Consider the following 10,521-nt stretch of genomic DNA (forward strand, 5'->3'; position numbering starts at 1 on the left):
ATATGCTATGTCAGCAAAAAGTTATTGGGGGCAGAATTGAGATACCCATTGATGGAAAGACTGGCTCTCAGCCTGATAGATTCATCTCGAAAGCTCCGGCCTTATTTCCAAGCACAGCCCATTCATGTGTTTACTAACCAGCATACGACAAGTTTTGTCCAAACTAGAGGAATCCGGAAGATTGTTAAAGTGGGCTATCGAACTGGGACAATTCGAGATCACATACCACCCTAGAGCGACCATCAAGGGACAAGCCCTGGCAGATTTCATTGTCGAGTGTACTGGAATTTCAAATGATGAAGTTGTAACCTCAGCCCGCGAGTTGTGGAAACTTTATGTCGATGGATCCTCTAATGAAAACGGATCGGGGGCAGGCATTATACTGATTACTCTAGCAAGAAACCAATTTCACTCAGCTCTAAGGTTCAACTTTGAAGCATCAAATAATGAGGCTAAATACGAAGCGTTATTGACAGGACTTCGAATAGTCAAAGAACTCAAAGCAAAGGCTATACACTGCTATAGCAACTCACAACTGGTGGTCAACTAAGTTTTAGGGGAATATAAGGCTCATGGCATAAAAATGGTTGCGTACATTGAGAAAGAAAAAGCTACACTATGCTCGAGAACAAAATTCAAATGCAGACGTGTTGGCTAGACTCGCTACAACCAGCGTGGTCGATACAATGAATGCGGTCCTGGTAGAGTTTTTATCGACCCCGAGTATCAGCGAGCTTGATGAAGAGGACATATGCATGATCATCTCACAACCTACCTGGATGACCCCAAATATCGATTACCTCAAAACTGGAAGTCTCCCAGTAGACCAGAACCAGGCTTGGAGGTTGATGTATTAGATCCTGAGGTACACTATTGTGGAAGGAATGTTGTATCGAAGAGGGTATTCAACACCACCCGAGGCAAAGAAAATTTTGAATGAAATTCATGAAGGGTTTTGTGGAGATCATACTGGGGGGCATAGTCTATCCAAAAAAGTGATAAGACAGGGGTATTTCTGTCCCATAGTCAACGCATACATGTTTGAGTATGTCAAATGATGTGATAAATCCCAGAGATTTACCTCAATTCTGGGAGTTCCATCTATCGAGCTTACCATGTTGACCTCCCTATGGCCATTTCCAGTATGGGGGATCGACCTCATAGAATCATTTCCAACTAACAAAGGTGGAGTAAAGTACGTCATGGTCGCGGTTGATTATTTCATGAAATGGACCGGGGCAGAACCCTTGGCCACTATTACCTCGAAAAAGGTTTTAGATTTTGTGGTAAAAAATATCATCTGCCGATATGGAATGCCTAGAAAGATAGTGTGAAACAATGGAACCCAGTTTGACAGTGACCTGTTTACCCATTTTCGAGAAAAAATGGGATAATAAAAAGCTTCTCCTCCATCGTCCATCCCCAGTCAAACAACCAGGTCGAAGCAGTCAACAAGACCCTAAAGAGCTCCATAAAGAAAAGGTGGGAATAGGCAAAAGGAAGGTGGCCCGAGGAGTTACCTCAAGTTTTGTGGGCTTATAAAATAACAACTCAGAATTCAATGGGGCACACTCCCTTCTCCCTAGAGTATGGGTGCAAGGCCATATTGCCTATTGAAGTCAAAATCCCTACAATACGGAGCCACGCATACAATCAGGCCTCAAACCAATCCCAACTCGAAAAAATTCTAGACCTCATTGAAGAAAGACGAGATGAAGCTCAATTTAAAAATGTTGCATACCAGCAGCAAGCTACAAGGTGCTAAGATAGAAAATTCAGATTGGGAGACCTGGTACTAAGACGTGTATTTTTAGCTACACGAGACCCGTCTGCCGGGGTACTCAGACCTAACTGGGAAGGATCGTACCAGATCGAGTCTATCATTCGACTGGGGTGTATAAATTGGTGAGATTGAATGGAGAGTTGGTTCCGTGAGCATGGAATGTCAAGCATCTATGATCTTATTATCAATAATGTGGAAATGATGTTTTTGTTGTAACCAAGCTTGTTTAATAAAATGTCAAGTTTTGTTCAAAAATTTGTTTTCTTGAGTAAATGTTGTATTTTTTGCAAACACTCATAGGATATTAAGGGGGCATCAATGGTATACAATCGTACCATAAGTTTGAAAAAATAAATAACATTGAATAAAATTTGTTTGGAATTAACTCGACGTTAAAACTAAAAATGTATGGAGTAATAACCAAACACGCGAGCTAAAGCTGTCTAGACTTAACCCGATTGAAAAAATTTAAACATTTACGGAGTAATAACCAAACACACGAGCTAAAGCTGTCTGGACTTAACCAGATTCAAAAAATTTATATGTGGATGGACTAAAAATCAAACACGAGCTAAATTATTTTGGAACAAACCAGCTAAAACTAATTAAGTCTAAAAATTAAGTAGACTATCCCGAGGCTGGAAAATGTTGCAAAAATTAGTTTCGACCTCAAAACCTCGAGAAGTTACTCAAGGATGAGAAAAACTGACTAGAAAAGCAAGATATAACTAAACTACTAAACTTACATGACAATTAAGTACTTTCGAGTACATGGTGAAAGTAAGGTCCGACCTTGACATTAACGAAGTGGGACATGGATATTTCGAACAAATGGTTCATGAGTGGATTGGAATTCGAGCATAAATCCAATATATGTATTTGTACGGATAAACAAATATAAAAGCAAGTTTTTAATATAACATGTTCAAAATATTTTGACCCCGAAATGTAAAGCATAATATTAAAACAAAAAGCTGAAAGAAAAATCAAATGCATGAAAGATTTTCGACTCAGAAGATTGCACGCATCAAAGACTAACATTGCTATAAATAAAATAGCTTTGAATCGAGCTGAGAATTGTCTTTGCCCTAAGGGCATGTATAAATTAAGTTAATTATTACAAAAGATATTAATGGGATGTAGCTCACGAACTTGCCCTCACGGAGCAGGTTCCTGCCATTCAACGGCTCCGGACGCTCCAGCTGTCTCCTCGACCTCACCCCTGGCATCTCCTTCGCCGAGGCAAGTCTGCCACCACCACTCAATGTACTCGGCCTCAAGGTTGTCCAAGAAGCTGGTGTCGAGATCAAGATTGTTGACCCAGATGTTGTACATCACCATGTCGACAACATGATCTTTTTTCTTCTTGAACTCCTCAAGAAGGTGGGCCTTCTCACCTTCGATTATATCGAAGGTTTCCTTTTTGTCCTCCTCAAGTTTGGCGTTGAGCTCATAGAGTTCTCTAATTTTGGAGTCCTTCTCCTTGATCTCAGAGTTCTTGGCCTCGACTTCTTTCAAAGTCAGGACCATTGTAGACTCGAGATCGGACACCCTTTGGGAAGATGCCAGGGCAGCCTCCAGCTTCTTTTCAAGCTCGAACACTTTCAGCGTTGTGACCTTTACCTTCTCTGTGAGCTTTAACTGGAGGTTCTTCGCCTCTTGAGCGTGGGCCCGACTTGCTAAAACCTCGTTATTCAAATTGAAGTTGTGTTAGACAAACGCGGTGAAAGCCTGTACATATAAACAAAAATCAATTATTAAACATACAAGATAAGTATGTTTAGGCAACGTTACAAAATAAAATGACTTACCGAGGTGAAGAGCTCACTGCCCTTGTCAAAGATGTTCTTTGTGTCGTGGCAAGAGGTAAGGAACTGCCATTGGGGAGCTCCGAGGTTGCAAAGGCTTTGGCCGATTCGGGATAAGACGTCCGAGCCCAACTTGATCCTGTGTGACACCGCGACTGGATCAATCACATACTCAGGAACATGGGTTGAGAATGACGAAAGATGTTCTCGGGTAGAGATTGGTTTTTTGCGGGCCCCTGCAGGTAGCTTGGGGGATGAGACCGGAGGTAGGAGGTCTGCAGGCACGACCAACTCCACTTCAGTAGAGACCCTGACCTCGGGTGTAAGGTCAGTAGCTTGGCTCGTATCTTGGACAGCCGAGGCTAGAGGATTCACCTTGGTTTTCTTCAAGGCTTGGGAGGGGCGCCCTCCTCTTTGAGATGCCCTTGGGCACTTGCTTCCCTTGGCTCCTGCGGGGCGGTTGAGCATGTTGTCCAGGTTAGAGTCTATGTCATCTGCAAAACATACAAGTTACAGTTTAGTGTACGAGCCTAAGCCACTAAAAGAAGCAAAAATAAGGAGAAAAGAAACCTAACTGGTACTTTCTATCAAGCTTGAGCTCGGCGATCAAGTAATTCCTCTATCCTCTAAGGAAGCTGGGGGACTCCATTCTTTATAAGTAGGGGTTAGCCTCGAGAGGTCCCTATATATATTGGTCTCGTATTGAATGATGACCCTATCCCTGACCTCATTTAGACTACACATGCTTTGAAATGGGCCTAACCAACTATTGAACTTATGCACCCTATGATCTACCCAGGAACAAACGTAAAAATAATCCCTAAGTTCAAGGAAAAAGATTAAGGTGTCAGGTTTGTGGATAAGAAAGGAAGGTGACCACATTTTTGAGCTAAGCACAACTTTACCTCCACTACCCGAGCTTGGCGAAGACTCGTCTTGAGCTTTGTTTCCTGAAGCGGGACAGTCATTACGACGAGTTGTAGGGGGGTGAACTCGCAAGCTCAAAGACCTCTTCCTGGGAGGAAGCTTGTCGGTAGGAAGGGGCACATGATCACACCAAAAATATTTGCGATAGGTAGAGTCATCAGTCGACTGGCCTTCCTCCAAAAGGCCGCATACTCGAAGTCGCTCTTCATGGAGAAGATACGACAACGATCGCCGTCCATAAGGCAGTTGGAACAAAGCTGCCTTATGTTCACCCATTAGTCGGTGGTAGTGGGATGGTAGTAGTTAGCTGTAGAAACATCTTAACGTTAGTATTCCGAGCTTTGAAATTGGGGTAAAAAGAAAGAAGGTTAGGCTTAAGAGTACTTACGAATGTGTTGGAAGGAGTAAAACTTTGAAGGGGCGAGGCCATCCGTCTAGAATAACGCAAACTTCTTCGAGGGAAGGGGTGAGGCCATCCTCTAGAAGAAATTCGGGGGATGGTTTGGCATGTCCCCGAAAAGCTTCTTCTCCTTGGGATTCAAGATCAGAGTTGCGAGTTTACTGACTGATGTGTTTGGATGAATTTCGAGGACGAAATTCTTATGAGGAGGGGATAGTTGTAACGACCCAAATTCGCTAATAAGGCTTAAGGGCCTTGATTAGCGTGCCAAGAGGGCATGATGGGATTTATGTGTGATTTTATGAGTTAAATGCATGATTATGATTTAAAGCATGTTATATGACTAATTGAACATTCGAGATGCATGACTACGTGGTTAGTATACATGTTAGGTGAAATAAATATGCATGTGGACCCCGTTTGCATGATAGGGGTAAATTGGTAATTTTAGCCCCTTGAGGGCATATATGTGATGATTGTATTCTGTGATTTGTACCACATGAGTGTGGTGTTATTATTGTGGTGCACGTGCCGAGACGGTCCTAGAGAGCAAATTAACTTGAAAGTCACAACGGGATTTTATACCCGGCTCGGGAGGAGCCTAGGGGTACCTTGGGAATTCTATGGTTAAGTTGAGATTTAGCGGGTAATGGTTATTGGTGATTGAGTAACCCGGGTAACCATTAGTTACTGCTGTGAGTAACAAGTTTAGTTGGAAAATGGTAGAATTGAAATATTAGTGAAAGGACTAGAGTGCCCTTGAGGACTTAGTTGGGAAAGGAGTATTTGGAGGGGTAGCATGGTCATTTGGCAAGGGGTTTAGACAATTTTCAGCTGGGATTATAGGGTATACGGTTTGGGCATTTGGGTTATTTGATGGCTTTGTTAAAAACAAAGAGAAGGAAAGTTAGGGCAATGAGAAGAAGAAGAAGAAGAAGAGAAAAATGGGCTGAAGTGGGAGTTTAGGAGGAGATCAAGGAGGCTTTTGGGTGAATTCTCTACTTAAGGTAAGGATTTTATGCATATTTAAGTTTGATTTATGTTTTGATTTGTGAAATTTAAAGCTTGAGTTAAGTTTTTAATGTTTTAGTTTGAAGTTGCTGAAATTTGCAATCTAAGGGTGGATTGTTGGGTATGTTTGTGTTTTGAGCTTGAATCTAGAGTTTATGGGTTGTTAGATGGTTTATATAAGGTTTTGATTTGATTTTGGGGTTGAGGTATTTATTTGGGGTGATTTGGAGAGGTTGAAGCTCGGGAAAAACGCATGGGAAAACCCAGAAATTCTGGGTTCGCGTATGAGCGCCGCGGCCCTGTTCTTGGGCGCCGCGGCGCGAGGTTGCTTCAGGATGGGGGCCAAGGAGCTGGGCGCCGCGGCCCTTGAAGGGAGTGCCGCGGCCCTAGGCCAATTTTGACAGCGAAAATTCTGGTTTTTAGGGCTTTTTCCCGGGGACATGGGGGATGGTTCCAATGTATCGTTTTAGGGAATTAGAGGTTCCGAGAGTGCGGGATTGGTCCCGGGAAGTGGTTTTGGGTTGGTTAGTATTAAAAGTGTTATATGTGTTGTGACTAGGATTTCGAGGAGGCTCGTGCTAGAGGACCGTGCTTGTGGCCTTGGTGCATCGGAAAGCTATTGAATGGAATGGTAAGAAAACTATAACACCCGTAGGATAGGGCATGGGCCCATAGTGTGATTGCGGGGCACGGCCTTATATTGCATGTTGCATGATGAGATGATTGCAGGGCACGGCCCTATATTGCATTACATGTTAGGTTGCAGATTTAAATGAATTAATATTTGTTTGAATGTTAGTTTTAGATATACTATATGTGTGATTATAGTGAAATGAACGGCTATGGCCGAGGGCAGCAAGGCTGAGAACGGCAGCGGGGCCGGAAGTAACACTTAGCACATGGGATGCTTATAGTCAGGGTAGGACCCAGAGGATACATGTGAGATCCTTATGGTGAGGACCGAGACCCCAGGCTGTGGTAAGGGTTCTGGGGCGGCATGGCCGTGTTTGCTTAGTCTAATGGTTGACCTGTTTTTCTGTGGACTATCTGATATGATTAACTATATATTTTGCATATCTTATGAACTGCATGAGTTTTCTTGCTGGGCTTCGGCTCATGGGTGATCCGTGTTGCAGGTAAGGGCAAAGACTGAGTCAACCAACCATGAGTACGGAGAGCGTGAAGCGACGCGTACATGTTTGGCCTGCCCGACTACTTTGGTTGGGGGTTTATTTGAGAAAATGGCTGTAATAATCTATGATTTTTTATAACTAATCAACTGTAAACTTATTTCAAGGTGTAAATAGTTTTCAAACCTTATTTCGGGATCCCAAATGTTTAATACTAGAAGTTTTTAATGAAACGGCGCATTTTCAAAGATTACAGCCTTAACTTTTTATTAGTCACACTTTTGTTTTAAAAACCTCAGTTAGCGAGTTCGTTGCACTGTTTTGTCTTTAAACTCACTTGGTAACGACTCTAAGGTAGTTGGGCGTTACAACTTGGTATCAGAGCGAGCCAAGGTTTATTGGTTCTGGAGATCGACCGAACATGTACGCTCGCTGTCAGTGACAAGCTCGACTCAGGGTTGGTTGGTATGAGTGATTGACATGTTTGAATATATGTTTGAATGCCCTGTTTGCCTGCTTATCTATATGGAGCATGAGTAATGAGTTGACATATGCAGGAGATACTGTTGGGCTGGGCCCTTGACTATTGCATGTTGAGATTAATGCATGCTGAATAACATTATTATGCATGTGGATGAATATTGGCATAATGGTTCGCATATTGAGTGTATGTGGTTAATTTTCTGAATTAAATTCATAAGTTATATCTGTTTATTGGCTTGTATGAAGCATGATGAGCGTGGATACACTTAGTGATGTTAAAATCTGGTAGCTAAATGTATATCATCGTGAATTTGGCCTATATATGCGTTGTGTGTGCATAATAACTGTGGTTATTTGGATCTAGTTGTGGTTTGGTTCAGAGTTTGAACCACAGAGTTCAGGAGTTGGTCAATTTTGATAGATGAACTCGTGTTGTTTGTTCCTAGAAGGGTTTTGGGGACCTGATATTGTGTTGGAAGGGGGATTCTAGATATAAGTTGGAGTTGAGATCTCCAGTTATCCCTGAGAGCAGCAGCAGAGGGTCACTAGTGTGTGAGTAAGCTGTGGAGTTTGTTAGTTGAGATGGGATAGAAGAACAGCGGATTTCTCTGGGGAAATAGCTGATTTCGATGTTCTAACAGTAAGGTTACGAGTGTTGGCTTACTGTGAGGGTATGGACAGTAAAGGGTGTTAAATGAAAGGCTTAAAGGGTGTTATCCCCGGGTTTTGAGGAGAGTTCGGGCTGACAAGGAATTTATCAATAGATTGGCAGAGTTAATTCCACCCTTGGTTAAGAGGATGAGAGATCCTGATTAAAGGGTTGTGTTAAATGTTGAGGCAAGGAGATGCCTGGAAATGGTACTCGGGCTGAGGTACTGGCTTAATGGGTTGGGAAGAACCTAGATGATGAATGGTTAGAAGAGATTTTAAAGACATGATTTGAACCGTGGAGACGGGTGGGCTAACAAGTTTGGTTTGGACTATTGGGGGTAACAACAGTGTAAATCAATGGGTTTGGTGAATTGGATAATTCATTTCGGGAATCTTTACTGGCGGATGTATCCGGAATTGATGGCGACCCATTTAAGGATTTGAGATCTGGAATAGTCTAAGGTATTTGGGCCGCTCTGATGTAAGGGCTTATCGTCTGTATGTGGATGGCGGAGAGGGCCATGTTGTTCGAGGAACTGATGGTTGATGATTATAGCATGAGTGCTAGAGCCGCAAGGGCAGTGCTTCCTTTGATGGAGTTAGTAAAGAGAGAATTGTGATAATCAAGTTGATAGAACCCCGGATAGTTCTGTGGCTTCTGGTTGTGCCTAGAAAAGGGAAAAGTCTGATTGATAAGATGGTACTTTTATTGATAGAAGGCAGCGAGGACGAACTCTCAATTTTTGAGGTAAAAGGACCCCAGACAGTGCTTGGGCACCTAGGTTGAGATTGGAAAGAAGCCTGATCGAAAAGGTAGTTATCGAGATGGCGACAGGAACCAGGAGGTTATTTGGTATGCACATGAGGAAGAGGATGCCACCTAGAAAGAGGTCAGGTGAGGGCATGACTTCTACATAGAATGACTCGAGATGTTAGGATGGATTTCCCATGGTGAGGGAAACAGAGAACTAGAATGCATCGATACATTCAAAGTTCGAGGCTGAGTCCTCAAGGATGAGTATTTAACTGACGAGCTTATGCTTTAGACATGTAACGAACTGGAAGGACTCGGTGTTGAGAATGCTCCGAGAGGGTGATGGACGTAGAGAGGTTGCCTCAAAGGTGTATTTCGGGAGGCTGAGGGCAGTAATGCTTATTGAGAAGGAATTAGAAACTCTGGCAGATGGATTGTTGAGGATATCATCTGGAGTATGAAAATGAGACTGAGTGGAAACTGGGCTGACCAGTGGGAGACTTATGTGGGTATGAAAAGGAAGACTCAGGAGTATTTCAAGGTTAGACTACAGATAGGATTGGTATAAAGAATGTTGTAAAAGGTGGTTTTGGCTGACAGAAAGTCTGTTGAAGCAATCGAAGGAATTTGACCTTGGAGTAGTCAGAGTGTGATACTGTGGGGATTGTTAGCATCGTGGAGTTAGAACGAAAAGTACAATGTTGGATACAAGAAAGGACGATGTCTCCAAGAGTTGATCTATGACCTGGTTATTACTAGTTGGAAACCAAGGATAGAGACATTTTGGGAAATTGTCTAGTTTGCACCGGGTAGGGTGTAAGGAGTTGGTAACAAAGATTCTGGAATGGTTCAAGCTACAGCAGCACAGGTAAGTTCTTTAGGCAGAGAATGCATGAACGGTATGGACAAGTCCCCTTCAAGCTCACGAGCAGTACATGTGGATTACTCCCAGACGGAAATGGTGAGCAAATGACTATGCGGAAGACGTTGTACCCAGAAGGCAGAGTCTCAGGTAAGGTTCTATGGAGTGTTAGTTTGGGTGTCGTCAAGAGTACTCAGATTAGAGCTACAAGAAGAAAGGACATGTATGAAGAGATTTGATCTGAAGCCACAAAGAAGCTAATGATGAATATCTGAAGAATTAAAGGCATAACAAGACTGGTAAGCGCGTCATCTATTGCACAAGCACCTCCGGAGACAACTACATCAGAGATGAGGAGAACAGTAAAACTCGAGGTTAGACGGACTGAGTGGTGTCAAATCAGAAAAATTCAGAAGACAAGGTAAGAATGGATTGGTATCTGGCAATGCTGGTATATATGTGTGATATGGTTAAGTGTAGAGTGATAGCACAAAGAACCTGAGCTATGGTAGGATATGGAAATGGGGGAGTGTATCATGATTTGGGCACGCCCAGGAATAATTTGACGCGAGGATGGATCGAACCTTGCGGGAGACGAAAGAATGAACACGGTTGTTATACTTGGAGCGTTAAGTTGACAGTTATGGATATCATAAGATGCTTGAGTACTGGGTATTAGTAAGAAAGATAACGTTGAGACCCAGATGTGGTG

This window comes from Humulus lupulus, chromosome 6 (genome assembly GCF_963169125.1).
Source record: "Humulus lupulus chromosome 6, drHumLupu1.1, whole genome shotgun sequence".
NCBI lineage: Eukaryota > Viridiplantae > Streptophyta > Magnoliopsida > Rosales > Cannabaceae > Humulus > Humulus lupulus.